We start from the raw sequence: 18,134 nt of genomic DNA, 5'->3' as shown, positions 1-18,134 counted from the left end.
CACCATGTAATGCAGTTCAGCTAATCCAAGAGTTATTTTTCTCATTACAGTATCACCTAAATTCATTTCCACTTGTTTCCCTGCCACAGATAATAAAGGTCTCATCATTTTTTATCCAAATATTGCATTATTTCAGAAAGGAATTTATGTCAGCATGAATGACACACGGTAGACAGCAATAAATTCTGTATTTTTCAGTAATAGGTTCATAGGTTCATACTAGGCTATCTGCCCTAGGGCATTTACAAGCCTAGCCAGAGTGTGTTTGGCTTTCGCTACCCATTTTAAATTTATTTTGCTATGCCCTTTTTCGAGGTTAGTATACTGCGCATCTGTCTAACAGTGACACAGAAGTGATACCCGGAGTAAATCTACGATCTTCCATCCACTCATCAAGATTCCTCTTGAAGAGAGTCAGTGAGGGACTCTGCCTAACCTGGACTGGGATTTTATTCCAGAGTGAAGGGAGCCTCTGAGTTATGAATCTGTCCCTCCAGCATGTCCTATTTATTTCAGTGCTGAGGTTCTAGTCTCTCGAGCGCGTAGCTCGATGGGATTTGGATTTTCTGAGGTGCAGCATGTCCATTAATTCCGGGTTGGACATGGCTTTATACGTCAGGTGCAGATCGCCTCTGAGTGGGCGGTATGCCACTGAGTAGAGCTGGAGTTTCTTTAACCGGGCAGCATATGGCATCTGTTTGAGCCCTTTGATCCTCTTGGTGAGGTACTTTTGGGGTCTTTCCAGTTGCTGCAGGTGTCTGGTAAGGTACATCCCAAAAGGGGCATTGTACTCAATTATGGGCCTGATGAGGGATGAGTAAAGAGGCACGATGACCTCCCCTGATCTAGATGTGAATCCCTTCATGATTAGATGGGCTATATAAAATGATTTTCTAACCACTTTGGCCACGTGGTTGTTGAATGAGAGATTGCTATCAGCTTGGGTCCCCAACTTAATGGATTACCATCTATGTGGTAATTTGTGGGCACTTTGTTTTTGCCGAAGGGGATGACTATACACTTTTTGGCATTTAGCTTGAGGCCATGGCTCTGGCACCAGTTGTCTGTTTCTATGAGGCCCTTTTGTAGGATGCTTGTATCGGCTGGAGAGTCTATTATGGTGCCCAGTTTGCAGTCATCTGCGAACTTGGTCAGCCACAGTCCTTCCATGTTGGCCTGTACCTCCGAGAAATATATACCGAACAAGAGAGGTCCCAGGACTGAGCCTTGTGGGACGCCACTTGTAACTGGTTTGGAGTCTGACATGGCTCCAGCAATTCTAACCATGTGGGTTCTGTCCTTGAGCCAGTTTGCAACCCATCTAGTGACATAGGGGTTTATATTTAAGCTGGTGAGCTTATCTATAATGCCCGAGTGGGGTATTGCATCGAAGGCTTTTGCGAGGTCCAGGTAGGCCGTGTGGCCACCTTCCCCTCGTCAATGGCCTTGGTGACTGTTTCAAAGAAATCGATCAGGTTTAAGAGGCAGGATCTGCCCTTAACAAAGCCGAACTGGGTAGGATCCAGTGTCTGTAGGTCCCCAATATCTTTATTTATGAGGTCCATGATGATCCTTTCCATAGCTTTGCAGACCAAGCTAGTCAGCCTTATGGGGCAATAGTTTCCAGGATCCGTTGAGGCACCACCTTTGTGGAGAGGGACCACTGTTGCTGTACGCCACTCTTTGGGTACATATCCTGTAGTAAGGCTGAGATTGAACAGTAGTTTTATGTTTAGGTTTAGTTCTTCTTGGAGTTCATGTAGGACACAGCTCGGGACACCGTCTGGTCCCATTGATGCTGTGTTTTTTGTTTTGGAGAGGGCAGCTCTTACCTGAGCATCTGAGATGTCAGGGGGACAGCACTCTGCTGGGATAGATATTTGCCCTTTTGGTGGGGAAGGGGGGTAGAAGTTTGCGCTGAACCTGTCAGCTAGGATGTTGGCAATGTCTGTGGGTTCAGTGTATTTTTTGTCATTTTGGACTAATTCTGAGTATATCTGGGAATTCCCACCCAGGTTCCTAACATAACTAAAGAAAGCCTTGTGATTATCCTTAGTGTCCTGTGCAATTTTTCTCTCGAAGATGGCCTTAGACGATTTTATGAGTGCCCGTAGTTTTTTGCTAATACTGATCAGAGATGCCTTCCCTTTTTGGGATTTTGCTCTATCATGTAGTAGCTTCCTCCTTCTATTGTATAGTTTGTTTATGGCTGGGGTCCACCAGACAGGATGCCTGCCTTTGGAGGATTGGGTCTTGGTTTTGTTTGGGATTGCATGATCCATGCATTCCTGAAGGTGTTCATAGAATGCGTTTATAAAGGATTCTGCGGTCTGGGCCATATTTTCACAGACCCGGGGCTTTGAAGGATTCCACCACGGTTTTGTGGAGTGTGAAATTTGCTTTAGAGAAGTTTTTCACTGTGGTTTTCTGGGCAGGGGCTGGGGTCGGATGTGAATATCTAGTGAGATTAGTTTATGGTCTGATCTTACCAGTGAGGGATACACTTCTGGTCTGGAGCATAGAGTCCCCATGTTGGTGATGATCAGGTCCAGTATGTTTTCCCCTCTTGTGGGAGTGGTAACAAGCTGTTCCATAGCATTTGAGTTTATAAATTCTAGGAACCTTTGGGCTAGGGTGTTGGAGCTAGAGTAATGCTCCCAGTCTATGTTTGGGTAGTTGAAGTTGCCCAATATAATGGTGTTTGGAGAGACCTTCATATTTTCCAGTGTTCTCAGGAAGGCCGAGTGGGGTTCCTGGTTTGGGAGGGTGGTCTGTAGCAGGCTATAAAATGGAAGGCAGTTTTACCCACTGTTAGTTGCACATGGATAGTCTCTGATGCTTCATGCTGTGCCACCAACCTGGAGGTGTGGGTATCTTTGACGAATATTGATACTCTCCCTCCTTTTGTGGTTCGGTCCAAGTTTTGGGGCCGAAAAACATGGTATGAGGTATAACCTGGTAGTGCTGGGGTGCTCTCGGGAGCCTTGAACCAGGTTTCTGTTACTGCACAGATATCGATGTTCTCCATGCTAAGGAGAGTTTCGAATGTGTGCATCTTGAGGTTTAGACTTCTGGCATTGAGTAGCATTACTCTGAGTTTCTTATCCCTTGTGATACCTATGGAGGTGGGTTTGTCTTTTGAGACTTGCCTAAAAAAGGCACTATGGGGGTGGCAAGAGCCTTTGCCAATATCCGAAAGCCCAGGGGTGACAGGTGTGCCATCCATAATTTTGCAGCCTTAGAATGTGTCTGTCTGGGGTCAGTAAAATGCTAGAAACAGCTAAAGTGAAACTAGTTTTTTCTGTAGAGTTATTTTTCCTGAAGTCTTCATGTGATAAGGATGAGTTATACTATAGCACCTTATAAAACTGGGAAATGTCTCATATTTGCCACTGAAGCTCTGCTTTTATCCACAAAACTACAAAAGTAAGCACAGTATCCATAATTACAAGTGGCTGTGCTTTCACTCGCTAGTTCTTTGATGTGACAACAGTCAGTCTCTGATGAATGAATAGATCCTAAAAGTGTCAAGATGTGAAGGTATGGAATCTTTTAAGGACTACAGATGGATTTTCATCTGTTTTGTGCTGAAGAAAATGTATGTGGAACAAATATGTTTTTATAAGCTTACAATAAGCACATAGAAGAGTAATTCAGTTAAATAGAAATGTTGACTCTGCTTTCATAAAAGCCAATGAGTAACAATACTGTCACCATGACTAAATGAAGGGAACCCACTCATTTATGATGGCTAGGCTGTGCCGTATTACAGAGACTCAAGTTCCATTCTGGGAGGAAGACAATGAAACAGAGATACAAAATCACATCAGGTTTTTCAGTCCACATGATGTCCATTTTGGTGTATAAGAAATTAAAATACAACAAAAACATACTTAGAGTGATTCTAATGCATTTGCAGTGTACAGTAACAACAAAAACACACTTTTTCTGTTTTTTTTTTTGTTTTTGTTTTTGGGAGCGGTTCCATTAAACAACATAAATATGCTCTTCTGGCCCACTAAGGTCTTCTCATTAAAAATGGGCTACATATTACATCGGCAAAAGCTGAATGCATGCAAATTAATGACACAAAAGCTTAAATTTGGAAAAGAACTGTTGTAGCAGCAACGTTGTAATCCAGGTGCCACACCAACCATTTTGTCATATATGTGATACCATTTCCTAATATTTAATATAATTATTGCTTTAAGAGTTTTGCAGGTTTTCATATCACAAAATGTTTTAGCAAGCATATTTGTGTACTTTTCTTTTGCAGATTATGCATGCTGTCCTTTCTAGAAAAGTCTGAATTTATGAAAGAATAGCTGGATATAAGAAACAATACGGCATATGAAAGGCTATGGAATGACAGTAAACTAATTTATGGAAGAAGCTTTCTAAGTGGCTGTTTTCAGTTTTTGAAATGAATATAAGCTGTCAGAGAATGCATCAGACTGAGAAGGCTTCCTTATTTCCCTCAGCACCATTTCTTTGTAGGGCATAGGCAGTGTTTTTCACTTTTTGCTCTCTGTCCTGCCATTTGGATTCTCAAAAATGTTTATTATTCAGATTTGCTAGTGGGACAGGATCTGAAGGGACCAGTACCTAGATGGTTATCGCTCATGTATCCAGTCTGTCACTTTCTGACTGATGCATTTAGGCCAATACATTTGATATTCCTGCTTTAAAGAACCCCCATAACACTTACCTTCTATTTTTTCTGTCCCTGATGACGTATCAGTAAGTTTGGTCTCAGTTATTTTTGACAGTTTTTTTTTCAGATGTGTTAAGAATATCCACAGTGGTATATTTTATATGATGATTCCTTTCCTGAAGGATATAACTGTAGAGGAAGAGAAAATAAACACAAATGCTTGCATTTTAGCAATAATATTTAAGTAATCTGTAACTTATGAAAACAGTTATAAAATAAGGGACAACCACAAATATGTTATAAATGTACATGTCTTTATTTGTAAGAAAACCAAATGTTAAAATCTTATTACATGGTGTTGGCCTAGTCTAATTTCACAATTTGACACTTTAATATCCTCTTTGAATCCATAACTCTGAAATGAATACAATATTTATCCTACTTTGCATTTACGATGCATACTGACCTTTGTGAAAGAAGTGCAGAATTCTGTAACAGTCATTATACTTTATTTAACCACGTTGTCTGCATGAAAGCTTATATACATTTTGCAGTTTCAGTTATGTTTAGCCCAAACGTGTACTTTTTGGCTGCCATTTTTTTTGGCTTCAACATTGTTGATGGAACATGTGAGCAGGTTGTTTCTTTATGACCATATTGTATGAATTAATATTAATGGGCCGGACTGCAGTTTGCCATACCCGCCCATCTGAATCTGCAATTCATTAACAGTAAAACAGATGAAAAAAAAAAAAAAGATTACATTCACAAAAGAGAAAACATTTGTGTGTGTGTGTGTGTGTGTGTGTGTGTGTGTGTGTGTGTGTGTGTGTGTGAGTGTGTGTGTGCATGTGTGCATGTGTGTGTGTGTCAGGTAGTGCATCCACACTCCGTAGTGCATTTTTCTATGCAGAATAGAATCTGTGACCCCCCACAACTGCAGGCAAATTTTGTCTGAAACCCTGCTCTATGTAAATCAACTCCATAACTGCGGTACCTCAGGAAAAAAAAAGGATACACCTCATTACTGAAGTGGCCTTCAAGTTCTGTAAGAGGTATCTGATGCAGACACAGTCATACATGACAACACTTACACAGAAACATACCCACATGCTAGACCCATAATTGCCTTACAAAGTCCTTCATAGACCTTGCCCCACAGTTTACTGTAGCAACATATTTGCACTATAAAGCAGAATTTGTAGAACCTTTGAAAAAAAAAAAAACTGACAGAAGCTACATCAGTTTGGCTAAGGAAGTTATTTTTTCTGAGTCTGTGATCAAATTTCTGTCAGCACCTTCTGTGATGTAAAGAAAATGTGAATTCAGTTCCTCAGTTTAAGCAGCCTCTTGGGTTTTACATACAAAACAAATGCCTTTAGTAAAGACAATGCCACCATTCAGTAAAATTAAAATAACTAGAGAAGAAAATATAGACTTTGCAGAATAATTCTCTGGTCTCATGCCTTTTTATTAATAAACAAGTTTTAGTAAGAATTTTAACAGTCATATAAACTAAAGCTAGTTTATAAGTGAATATGTTTATTAACTTTAACAAATACAAATCCTAACAATTTTTGGTCAATAATTTAATAATCCCTTTATTCCAATGGCATATGTCTGTCTATTAGCTTAGTTATGCCAGTATTCAACATAAAGTTAATTAAAATTTGAAAATATTTCTCATAATCTTGTGGCATCTCTCACGTGTCTCCCACATGCTTGGAAATTGCTTGAAATATTAGAACTTTCAACTTAGAAAATAATTTCAACCATATATTATGATATTATCATGAGATCAGACAGACATCCCTAATTTCTGGAATACTCTCTTGAGGTAGGAGTACCGTTCAGTTTCTTAGAATAAGAAATCTAGACAAAGCTTAAAATAAAGGGGGTGGGGTGGGGCAAAGGTCCAAAAATAGGGAAAAATTTTAAATATTTCTCTTCTACACTTAGAAAGTTGCTACAATAACATGATTTGTGTCTGCATGCATTTTCTGAAGGATGTGAAGTCTGAAACTCAAACGTATGCCATTTTTAGTGACTTCAGCCCTCAACGATTTGCCTGTAAAACACAGCTTTTATGAGGAACAGACTAAGTATATGAAGCAAAAATCTGGACATTTTGCAGAAATATGGACAACTGAGAGGTACAGAGCTGTATTAAAAATGGCAATGGATTTGTGAATTCACATACAAATACATTCCAATCTCAAAGTTTATTGCACTGAGTTTATGAACAGCCATAACATTTACATGGCAGTGGAGTTTGTCTCATTCTTATATTTTTCATCACTAGTTTTAATTCTTCTGCCACTTCCTGGACTTGTTATCTGTATTGGGTCATATTATTCGCAATTGTTATTTAATTATTACATTTGTTTATTACATATCTTTACTGGGATAGTCTGACAGGGCAGAAATCCCTTTTCAATGGAGTTCTGTAAGAAAAGCTCCAGAAAAATTCCAATATTACATAAAGAAAATAATAAAGAGGTATACAAGTAATCGAAAATATTCAAAATGCAAAAAGAGTATTCTTAATTAAGAGCAACATCATGGAATGAGCTATGAAACTTTCTGCAGGGAGAAAAGGTCTGAAAAAATCATTACATGAAGAACGCAGGTAACAGAGGTATGCAAGTAATCAGCAAATATACCACATTTAAACAGGGTATCATTAATTAATATCAGCATTACCCAAAGAGCTAAGAATCTGGCAGAAGGACAGAAAAGGAGGAAATGGTGGATGAATACTAAGAGGTGAGAGAGAATGTTTTATGTGGGTTTTTCATAGGATCCAGTCATTAACTAATGATGACACCTGATATAATCTGAAAAACGACAACATCTACTGAAAATGAATTTTTATTCTGTAAAACAGTTTACTGGAACCTACTGCAATTAAATTAATTTATTCACTAATAGGTGTAAAACAAGTATAGTTTTTTTGCTGTTTTTCCATATGTCCACAGAACTTCAATACAAAAAAGTAAGATTGCTTAGTTCCTGCAGTTCAGAGAGAAAACTGCCTTTTATCAGGGGACATGATATTTCCATTGAAGGAGAATATGCAACTTTGATTTTTTTTGTTTTGTTTTGGAGTCTGTTTGTTTAGTTTGAAAACGTATACAGCCCTGAAGCTGTTTAGTACCTCAGGGAATGTATACTGTATTCTCTTTTAAACAGCATCAGAGATAATCTTTGACTTTCATGCTGAAAATTGTGCAGTCTCGTCAGGTTTGCAGTACATGTCCTCTCCCTCTCTCCTTAGAAAGGAATACTTGCATTTAACCAGTGGCTCTAATATTCCATGGTGATCCATGATTCTTGCTTTCTTTATAAAGTATTGAGACATAATAGTGGAAGAACATAAAAGTGTAAGAACAACAAAGGAAAGATGTGTAAACAGGTGGATGATGCTTATGAGATATCAGATCAACCTGCTGAGACAGTGGCTGAATTTCAGCTTATACTGCTATTTACACAGGTTGAGTTTGGTCCCAAATATTGCAGGAGAAAGCCCAAATGTTTGAGCATACAGGAGTAGCTGCTAATGTCTCAAAAGTTTTATTATTTACTTATATATTATTTATTTGTCTTTGTTGAGAAAGTTTGAAATTTTTGCGCCATAAGTGATGTGGCAGAATTTTTATGCCGGATGCCCTTCCTGACGCAACCCTCCCCAGTTATCCGGGCTTGGGACCGTGGAGGTGCTTAGGAAAAATGGCAGTGGAATTTTTAACTAGATTGTTTAATGAAATTTTGGAAAGACAGAGGATGCCTGAGGAGTGGAGAAAAAGTGTTTTGGTACCTATCTTTAAGAATGAGGGTGATGTGCAGAGCTGCAGTAACTATAGAGGGACAAAATTGATCAGTCACAGCTTGAAGTTATGGGAAAGAGTAGTAGAAGCTAGGTTAAGAAGGGAGGTGATGATTAGTGAAAAGCAGTATGGTTTCATGCCAGGCATGAGCAGTACAGATGAAATGTTTGCTCTGAGAGTGTTATTGGAGAAATACAGAGAAGGTCAGAAGGAGTTGCATTGTGTCTTTGTGGACTTGGAGAAAGCATATGACAGGGTGCCTAGAGAAGAGTTGTGGTATGGTATGAGGAAGTCAGGAGTGGCAGAGAAGTTCGTAAGAGTGGTACAGGATATGTACGAGGGTAGTGTGACAGTGGTGAGGACTGCAGTAGGAGTGACAGATCCGTTTAAGGTGGAGGTGGGATTACATCAAGGATCAGCTCTGAGCCCTTTCTTATTTGCATTGGTGATGGACAGGTTGACAGATGAGATTAGACAGGAGGCCCCGTGGACCATAATGTTTGCAGATGACATTGTGATCTGTAGTGAGAGTAGGAATCAGGTTGAGGAGACTCTGGAGAGGTGGAGATATGCTCTAGAGAGCAGAGGAATGAAGGTCAGCAGGGCTAAGTCAGAACATATGTGTGTAAATGAGAGGGAGGGTAGAGGAATGGTGAGGATGCAGGGAGTAGAGTTGGCAAAGGTGGACGAGTTTAAGTACTTGGGATCAACAATTCAGAGTAATGGTGAATGCGGAAGAGAGGTGAAGAAGAAAATTCAGGCAGGGTGGAATGGGTGGAGAAGAGTGTCAGGAATGATTTGTCACAGACGGGTACAAGTAAGAGTGAAAGGGAAGGTCTACAGGAGGGTAGTGAGACCAGCTATGTTATATGGGTTGGAGTCAGTGGCATTGACAAAAAGGCAGGAGTCAGAGCTGGATGTGGCAGAGTTAAAGATGTTAAGATTTGCACTCGGTGTGACTAGGATGGATAGGATTAGGAATCAGTATATTAGAGGGTCAGCTCATGTTGGACAGTTTGGAGACAAAGCAAGAGAGATGAGATTGCATTGGTTTGGACATGTGCTGAGGAGGGATGATGGGTATATTGGGAAAAAGATGCTAAGGATGGAGCTGCCAGGTAAGAGGAAAAGAGGAAGGCCTAAGATAAGGTTTATGGATGTGGTGAGAGAGGACATGCAGGCGGTTGGTGTGACAGAGCAAGATGCAGAGGATAGGAAGAAATGGAAAGAGATAATCCGCTGTGGCGACCCCTAACGGGAAAAGCCGAAAGATGATGATGATGATGATGTTGGGAAAGTTTGACTGGGCAGAGCCCATTTTCACTAAAGACTAGGGGAGAAAAGCTTCATAGGTGTATACCAGGCCAATGGCCATGGAGCCTTTACAAGCCTAGCCCTTAGAAGTACCTTGGCATCATGTTGCCATTAGTTTCCAGTGCATCTATCAAGTAGAGCCACTGGAGTGATCCTCGGGGTGAACTTTCTATTTCCCATCCACTCATCATGATTTCTCTTTAAAAAGGACAGTGAGGTGCTCTGCTTGACATGTATGGGAAGGCTATTCCGCAGCATGGGCAGTCTCTGGGTTAATGTTTAAGCTACAAACACACAACACAAACATGTTTACATTTGCCAGGACTGAGTTTAGAACCCCTACCTAACTAGCTATTTGCACTGTAGTGTTACGCAGTTATCGCACGCGCCACAGATCTATATGTAAGATACTCATGACAAAACAATTTTTTTAGACAAATACAATATATACATAGTTCTTAAGACTTCAAGATACAAACAGGTAAGTGTTATGCACTGACACTGTACAATGATAAAACGAGTGTTTCTTCTGTGGTGATATTATACATTATATTGAATTCTGAGCATAAAACATTTAGTATACAAAGAGTTCACCTGCAATAATATATGTAACAAGCAGACGTTAGCTATGACTTATAAGGTATGGAGAAGGAGCGTTAGAGTACAGATGTTAGGAATAAATAAAAGTGAGGTAAGGAGTGCAAAAAATTAGTTGACAAATAGCAGTTAAAGCTAGAAGACAGAGAGACATTGTTTGGCTAATGAGCCAAGATAACGGGAGTAAGAACATTAGGGTACTTACCTGACATTGAACCTCTGACATTGGAGCCAAGATAACGGGAGTAAGAACATTAGGGTACTTAACTGACATTGAACCTCTGACATTGGAGCCAAGATAACGGGAGTAAGAACATTAGGGTACTTAACTGACATTGAACCTCTGACATTGGAGCCAAGATAACGGAGTAAGAACATTAGGGTACTTACCTGACATTGAACCTCTGACATTGGAGCCAAGATAACGGGAGTAAGAACATTAGGGTACTTAACTGACATTGAACCTCTGACATTGGAGCCAAGATAACGGGAGTAAGAACATTAGGGTACTTACCTGACATTGAACCTCTGACATTGGAGCCAAGATAACGGGAGTAAGAACATTAGGGTACTTACCTGACATTGAACCTCTGACATTGGAGCCAAGATAACGGGAGTAAGAACATTAGGGTACTTAACTGACATTGAACCTGGTTACAAGAGAGCAGTGGAGAATATTTGAAGGAGAGGGATGAAATGCAAAGGACAGAAAGGAATTAAAATGTAAGGCAAAGATTAAGGGAGCGAGGAAATTGAAGAGCAGTGATAGAAATGTTTGTGGTGCAGAAGGAGAGAGAGGTTATAAAGGATTGGGGAGTGTGACCTGATGAAAGAAAATGGGGTTACTCGGGTAAGAAGCATATGCATGATTAAGGGCTTTATTAAGGGCTTGAAAGTGGGAAGTTTCATGGCCTGTTTTAGGTATGTTGGGATGGTGTTCAGACTTTAAATACCTAATGGGAGTGTTCTGAAACACCTGTTGAGTTAGTACACTTTATTCTGACTACAAAGAGCTTATTAGCTGAGCAACAGTCTGTACCCAGAGAGCAGTGCTGCAGGGTATCTTTTAGTGATGGGCATTTTTTGGTGCATGTACAAGACTGTGTGCAGTAATAAATTGTGTGTATGTTATATAGTTGGGTAGTTCATGCAAGTTTAATTGCTTCAGGCCTCTGCAAATTATTTTAACAGGTGAAAAGTTTACTACTTCACAACAACAGCTATGTGCAATGAACAGTAAACAATCACTCACCTCCTGTGTCATGGGTGTCTTTTCTAATACTTCACAACAACAGCTATGTGCAATGAACAGTAAACAATCACTCACCTCCTGTGTGACGGGTGTCTTTTCTAATACTTCACAACAACAGCTATGTGCAACGAACAGTAAATAATCACTCACCTCCTGTGTGACGGGTGTCTTTTCTAATACTTCACAACAACAGCTATGTGCAACGAACAGTAAATAATCACTCACCTCCTGTGTGACGGGTGTCTTTTCTACCCTTAATGTTAGCTGCTCACTAGCTTTTTCCTCTAGGAAACTGAACCCCTTCAATTATATTCCTGTGCTTCCTCCTGTCTTTCTTCCTGTACCTAGTCTTCCCTTGGGGTCTATTTCTGCCTCCTCCTTCCAATTTTGCCATTTCTTCTAGCATTTTCTCTTCCTTTATTATTTCTTTTTCTTTCTTCATCATCATCACCAACCCCCTTTTTCCCATTTTCTACATGGAGTTGGGGTGCCATGTTACTTGTCACCATATCTCTCTATTCAGTGCCACTCTCCGGCCTTCTTCTACACTCATGCCTGACTGTTAACAGATCTCTCACACAATCCGTCCACCTCTGTGATGGATCCCCTTGTTTCCTCTTGCCTTCTTCCAGTCTGTCTCAAATCTTCTTTACCAGATTGTCTTCTGCTTTTCTGAACATGTGCCCAAACCACCATAATCTGTTCTTTGATTTTACTGCAACTGGAGCTACTTTTGCATCTGCTCTTATGTCCTCATTTCTTCATCTGTCCCACAGTGTGCACCCTACCACCAGTCTCAGGCACTTCATCTCCATCACCTTTAGCTTTCTCAATTGCTCTGCATTTACTGCCACGGTTTCTGTATCATACAGTAGTACTGGCCACACCACTGTTTTGTACAATTTACTTTTCAGCTTCTTTAGCATTTTTGTATCATATACTACACCTGACATCCCATGACAGTTGGCTGCAGCCCATGTGATTCTTGCTTTCCCCTCCTCATTCAGACTTCCATTCTCCATAACCACCCCTACCAGCTACGTGACATTCAGACTTCCATTCTCTATAACCACCCCTACCAGCTACGTGAAGTTGTTAACCTGCTCCACTATTTTCCCTTCTATCTCAGTTCTTAGCTTCTTCTGAACTCTGCCATTTGCTGCCATTACAACTGTCTTATCTGTACTCATTTTCATCCCACATGCCTTCAGTTTTGAATTCCATTCCCCTAACCTTTGCTGAAGTTCTTGCTCAGAGTGCCTGTAATGCCATATTTTCTGCATACAGCAACTTTGTTGATCTATCACCTCCAGCCTGTTTGTTAATATAATCCATCAGCAGTATGAACAGCAATGGGTCAGAGGTGAACCATGGTGCATACCCACTCCCACTGGGAACCCCACTGTGAGGCAGAACGCTGTTTGTACTTCAGTCATTGGGTCATTGTACATAGCCTATACTGACTCTTCCAATGTCTCTGGGGCTTCAAATCACTTTACTACTGCCCAAATGATCCTTCTTGGGACCTTGTCATATGCTTTCTCCAAATCTAGAAATGCCAAGTGGACTCTTTCCTCAGCACTAGCTTCTTCTCAACTATCTGGCTCACTGAAAACATCGGGTCAGTTGTACTGCATCCTGATCTGAATCCAAACTGCTCATTTTCCATCTTATTTTCTACTACTCTGCGTATTCATTTATCAATCACACTCTCCAGAACTTTCATGCAATGTGACAGGAATTTGATACCTCTGTACTGCCCACAGTTGTGAATGTCTCCTTTTTCTTGAACACTTGCATGAATATGCTTATTCTCCAGTCATCTAGGATATGCCTTTCTCTGCACACTGCTACTAGTACCTTCAAAAGCCATTTCTCCCCATCTCACCCAGCATTTTTATCATAGGTTCATAGGTTCATAGTTTAGTACTAAGCTAACTGCCCTTGCGAGCCATTTTAAGCCTATCCAATTATCCCTTGTGAGCCTCAAACCCTGCACCTTGTGTTTGTAAGGCAAACACCTTAGCCATTAAGCCACTCTCTCAACCCTCCCAATCATATTTGCTGTGACATCATCTGAGCTTTCTGCTTTCCCTGACTTCATTTTCCTTAGTGCTGTTCTTACTTCTTTTATAGTGGGCTCTTATTCTCTCATTGTAGGCTGTATCTGAGGCAGTGCAACTTCTATTTGGGTTTTCTTCATTCAGAAGCTGCTGGAAAGGCTCCTTACATCTACCTTTGATGTCCTGTGGACTGGTAAGCAGGTTGTTTCTGGTATTCCTTATGGAGGGTGTATGACTATCTTCTTTATCTTTCTGTCTTTGCCTTGCAACCTAATATAGTTTCTTTGTGCCATCTACTAATTTACTTTCCAGAAGCTGGTAGAGTGCCTCTGATGCCCTGTTATTTGCTATTGCAACTGCTATCTTAGTCTCTTTGTTGGCCAAATAGCATTCCTTCTTAGTTTTGCCTGTCTTTTCTATCTCCCACTTTTTCCAGCACTCTGCATTCCACCATCAGCTTTCCTTATATACCTTATTTCCATACCTGGCTCAGCCGCATAGCTGTTCTGTAGTCCTCACACATCATGTTTTGAGGTGCTGCCACTCTTCTTCAACTCCATGTAGTTCTTCCTCTTCTTGAGGTGCTAGAGCCCTGAGTAATTTCTTGAACTGTTGTGCTTTCTCTTTGGTCAACTTCCAGGTCTTCAGCCTGGTATCTGTTCACTTAGAGCATTCTCTGATCACTGTTGCAGCTTATTGTGGCAATCAGCGGTTTATGCTGTGGGCCAACTGTTTAACTGGTGATGACTTTGCAATCACTGATTCTCTGTCAGTGCCCTTTCCTTACTGGGAGAAATTCCAGCTGCCTGTTGGCCACTCTTGTATGTGATCTTGTGAACTGTCGCTATTTCTGAAGCATGTGTTGGCTACTACCAAGCCATTACTCAGACTGAAATGTAGAATGGCCTACCTTTCTTTATTCCTGTTGTCCCACCCTCACACCCTATTCTGTATGTCTCTATATGTGCATTCATGTCACCCATTATTAACACCAATTCACGTTGTCCTATTTCATCTAGTAGTTCCTGCAACTGCTGTTTTAATGCACTCTTTTTCTCAGTATCACAACCTTGCTGCGGGGCATATGAATACTGTCCTCTCATTAGGCCGGAGTCTGACTGCCCTGTGTCTGTCACCAATTTTGATGACATCCCTCACTGTATTCTAAAGCCTGTCCCTCACCACAATTCTGACACCATTTCTAGCTTTCTAGCTTGTCCTCATTCTGAATAGTAGACACTGGATCCCAGGTCAAGTGGCTTTGCTGCACTGCCCTTCCATCTTTTCTCCTGAATACACAGGATGTCCAGCCTACTCCTTACCACTTGTCATTCACTTCCAAGCTGCATCCTGTCAATGAACTTACATTGAGTGTAGCAATCCTTAAAACCAATCAACCTGCTAAAAATGGACTATGTCCAACTTTCACTCAATAGAGCTATCTACAGGTAACAGAAGCTGGGAAATTGGACACCATCAGGTTAGTAGCTTATTGACTCAGGGGTGCTGGGCTTTATGGTGGGCATACACTGGCCAATAGGGGCACATGCACCTCTAGCACCATTAGCATGGGTCACTGGCATAAGCCGGAATAGGCTGGGTCCTCAACCCACTTATCACTGGCAAATACCCATGCCCATTTGGCAACATTAGTCAACATGACCAAATAACCTACAGCCATGCCCAAAGTGGTTGGTTTATACAACTCTTCCCCCTGTAGTGCACCATGTAGAGTGAGCTGCTGTCCCCAACTCCTTTGGAGATGAAAACAGCATGTTTTTCGGAAGTGGGAAGAACCTCATAGAGACGCAGAGAAAATATGCAAACTCCAAACAGGAATTGGCCAGATGCCAGGACTGAACCATATACCTTGTGCATGAAAGGTGAAGACCTTAACCATTATACCTACTGGTTTCTTTTTCCCCTCTGGCAATTTGATCTATTAATGTTATCACTTTTTATCTATATTGTATGTTTTCTCAGAAGATGAATGCAACCACACTGCTGAGTGGATCTCCCATCAAGTAAAACGAAATAAAATGGAGAAAATAATGGAAGATCTAGCCACGATAATATACTGTAATGAATCTCGAACACCAAATAAAATCCAAATGCAGTTTAATAATGTACAAAAAAGGATGAGCGCTTTCGCATAGTGTAACCTACACTTCATCAGATAACATTAAATCAAACTCCTTGCAGTTAAATACTCATATACACGGGAAAACACTTCATAATAAAACAATTAGCAATCAATTAATAGACAATATAGGCAGCTATAATTCATTATTATACAAATATATCACTTAAGGAGGCAGTACTATAAGTTTAAAGTGCATATGCAAGTAGTAAACAATAGTCTGAATGGATTATTACAAGGATTATTTCATCAAGAATATATCTCCTTATAAATAGGTAATTTTCCACTAAACTGCACATGCTGAATCTATGTATCATTCGATACATTTGTTAAACCTACATATAAATTATATTGCTAAATATTATTAAAGTATCCACAGTTAGTGCACATCCTGAGGAAAGGATGAACAGAGGAACAGCTTGTTCTATTTTCTATACTAGTGATATAGGAACAATCAAGGATATTATTAGGACACATTGGGGAGTTCTAACTGTGGATACTGCACTCATGGGTATAGTCGGAGAAGCACCTAGGTTTGTATATAAAAATAAAAAAGAATTTAAAAAGGCTGTTATGCTATCCTAAGGAACAAACAGGGTATTATCCCACTTTACCATACAAAACATCGAGGTACAATAAATGCAATTTCTGCAGTTATATAAATCAAGATAATATATTTATACATCCTAAGTCATCTAAGGTATATGAATTCAGAGTGAATGGGACCTGTCTATCAGCTAATGTTATTTACTTAGCCTCCTGTGTTGAATGCCAAGCATTTTATATTGGTAAAACCAATAGGATGTTGAGGGATAGAATACGTGAGCATGTATATAATATTAGGACAAAAGTTAAGACCAATGCTCTAGCTAGGCATGTCATGGTGCAAGGAGACACACACACATTTAAGTTTCTGATTATAGAGCAGATCACCCCAGGACCGAGGAGAGGTGATATCAGGACTTATACAGAGACAAGAGAAGCTAGTTGGATAATGAAGCTTAGGTCTGACATTCCACCTGGCCTTAATAGTATGGTCTCTGTGAAACCTTTTTTGAGGTCAAGGAAACTACATAAGTGATAATTGATGAATTTAGGGAGGTCTACTATAATGTAATGAAATGAGAAATAAAGTGTATGTTATATAAGGGTATTTATTGAGTTGTGTTGGTAGTAATATGTTACCCCTATTATATAAGTATTTTAGCTCAGACAATACATCAGATTTTAAGTGTATGTGTACATACACATATATATATATTTTTAAATGTATAGTTGTTTGTATAATTGATACAAGTATGACTATGCATGTTAGTTAGATTTTAGTTGGATTAGTTATGAATTATGAATGATGTGTTTTATTGTATGTTTTTACTCTTTAATTATTATGCATTAGCACTTTAAGAATAATTGCAATTCCCGCCTTTTACTGCATATAAGTGACTCAATAATTTATTGATTGTAAAGGTCTGAAGAAGCCATTCGGCGAAAGCGCTAACCTGCAGTTTCAATAAAAGTTTTTTATATATATACTGAGGCGTTATTGTAGGTTTCCTACAGGTTGTGATGCCACTGACAGAGTTTATGGTCGTCTGGTCATCGTTCCATGGTTTGCTCTCTCTGGTTTGGATTTTACTGACATTTATTTTGGCTGTTTACAGAGAGGCATTTGTTCCACTTTGGCACTTATTGGACTGTTACTATAGCTTAAGTTATTAACACTATAAAATATACGCATTTGAGATCTCCAGGGCTTCATCATCATACAATGCACCAAATAACAGCACTGTAATATTCATGCAAAATGGCTGAATAATAACACGTCTAATTAACTACATGAAATTCCTTACACTCATTGGAGAACATATAATGTATCTATAGTACAGATATAATCATTTGACAATAATTAAGTGCTTTCTTTAAGACAATGTTTAAAAATAATCAGGTATCTTGTTTTGCAAATGATCTAGACACAAGGTATGTATACACTGTACAATATTATAGGGTTGTATAATTCCATTATTTGCTATCACTGTCATGCTGGGTTTGTTAGCAATAGCAGGAGAAGAAGCATGGCTTTGTGTTGCTGTTTTTACTTTGACTAATGTTTATCTAACGACACTGCATATATTTACATATTTTACACTACCCATATGCTCTCAGGTATGTTTGTTTAGGACGTATTTGATCTTATCAATGTAGAAATGATGATCTCTGAACATACAGACCAATAGGCTGATGAAAGGCGATAGAGAGTATAAGAAGGAAGAAGAACAAGGGCAAAACA

At 39.7% G+C, this 18,134-nt stretch overlaps 1 protein-coding gene across 1 annotated transcript in view; it reads right to left on the bottom strand.

The window, feature by feature from the left end:
- LOC122799792 (gamma-aminobutyric acid type A receptor subunit pi) overlaps nucleotides 1-18,134 on the bottom strand; it is a 930,262-nt gene that overhangs the window by 461,972 nt on the left and 450,156 nt on the right. Inside the window, exon 2 of the mRNA XM_044069090.1 lies at nucleotides 4,709-4,843. The gene's annotated coding sequence lies outside the window, so the exon portion shown is untranslated. The remainder of the gene's footprint in view (nucleotides 1-4,708; nucleotides 4,844-18,134) is intronic.

This window comes from Protopterus annectens, chromosome 4.part0, assembly GCF_019279795.1.
Source record: "Protopterus annectens isolate FY-2018-M chromosome 4.part0, PAN1.0, whole genome shotgun sequence".
Classification (NCBI taxonomy): Eukaryota; Metazoa; Chordata; order Ceratodontiformes; family Protopteridae; genus Protopterus; species Protopterus annectens.
This window is presented reverse-complemented; position numbering and strand designations above follow the sequence as displayed.